The sequence below is a fragment of the Gobio gobio genome (genome assembly GCF_949357685.1).
Source record: "Gobio gobio genome assembly, chromosome: 15".
Lineage (NCBI taxonomy): Eukaryota > Metazoa > Chordata > Actinopteri > Cypriniformes > Gobionidae > Gobio > Gobio gobio.
In genome coordinates this window covers 1,302,002-1,303,572 of record NC_137108.1, presented here as the reverse complement: position 1 = coordinate 1,303,572, position 1,571 = coordinate 1,302,002, and positions in this window count along the sequence as shown.

Sequence of the window (1,571 nt, the reverse complement as noted above, 5' to 3'; positions counted from 1 at the left end):
TGCGCAACGGCACAGCGCGCTGTCAAAATAAAAGCCCCCGCTTTACCGTTACTTTAGCGCTGTCAAAATAAAAGCCCCCGCTTTACCGTTACTTTAGCGCTGTCAAAATAAAAGCCCCCGCTTTACCGTTACTTTAGCGCTGTCAAAATAAAAGCCCCCGCTTTACCGTTACTTTAGCGCTGTCAAAATAAAAGCCCCCGCTTTTCCGGTACTTTAGCGCTGTCAAAATAAAAGACCCCGCTTTACCGGTACTTTAGCGCTGTCAAAATAAAAGCCCCCGCTTTTCCATTACTTTAGCACTATCAAAATAAAAGCCCAGGCTTTTCCGTTACTTTAGCGCTGTCAAAATCAAAGTTCACGCTTTTCCGTTACTTTAGCACTATCAAAATAAAAGTTCACGCTTTTCCGTTACTTTAGCGCTGTCAAAATAAAAGACCCCGCTTTTCCGTTACTTAGCGATATCAAAATAAAAGTTCACGCTTTTCCGTTACTTTAGCGCTGTCAAAATAAAAGACCCCGCTTTTCTGTTACTTTAGCGCTGTCAAAATAAAAGACCCCGCTTTTCTGTTACTTTAGCGCTGTCAAAATAAAAGACCCCGCATTTCCGTTACTTTAGCGCTGTCAAAATAAAAGACCCCGCTTTTCCGTTACTTTAGCGCTGTCAAAATAAAAGACCCCGCTTTTCTGTTACTTTAGCGCTGTCAAAATAAAAGACCCCGCATTTCCGTTACTTTAGCGCTGTCAAAATAAAAGACCCCGCTTTTCCGTTACTTTAGCGCTGTCAAAATAAAAGCCCCCGCTTTTCCATTACTTTAGCACTATCAAAATAAAAGCCCAGGCTTTTCCGTTACTTTAGCGATATCAAAATAAAAGTTCACGCTTTTCCGTTACTTTAGCACTATCAAAATAAAAGCCCCCGCTTTTCCGTTACTTAGCGATATCAAAATAAAAGTTCACGCTTTTCCGTTACTTTAGCACTGTCAAAATAAAAGTTCACGCTTTTCCGTTACTTTAGCGATATCAAAATAAAAGCCCAGGCTTTTCCGTTTCTTTAGCGCTGTCAAAATAAAAGCCCCCGCTTTTCCATTACTTTAGCACTGTCAAAATAAAAGTTCACGCTTTTCCGTTACTTTAGCACTATCAAAATAAAAGCCCCCGCTTTTCCATTACTTTAGCACTATCAAAATAAAAGCACCCGCTTTTCCGTTACTTTAGCACTGTCAAAATAAAAGTTCACGCTTTTCCGTTACTTTAGCACTATCAAAATAAAAGCCCCCGCTTTTCCGTTACTTTAGCACTATCAAAATAAAAGCCCCCGCTTTTCCGTTACTTTAGCACTATCAAAATAAAAGCACCCGCTTTTCCGTTACTTTAGCGCTGTCAAAATAAAAGCCCCCGCTTTTCCGTTACTTTAGCACTATCAAAATAAAAGCACCCGCTTTTCCGTTACTTTAGCGCTGTCAAAATAAAAGCACCCGCTTTTCCGTTACTTTAGCGCTGTCAAAATAAAAACTCCCGCTTTTCCGTTACTTTAGCACTATCAAAATAAAAGCCCCCGCTTTTCCGTTACT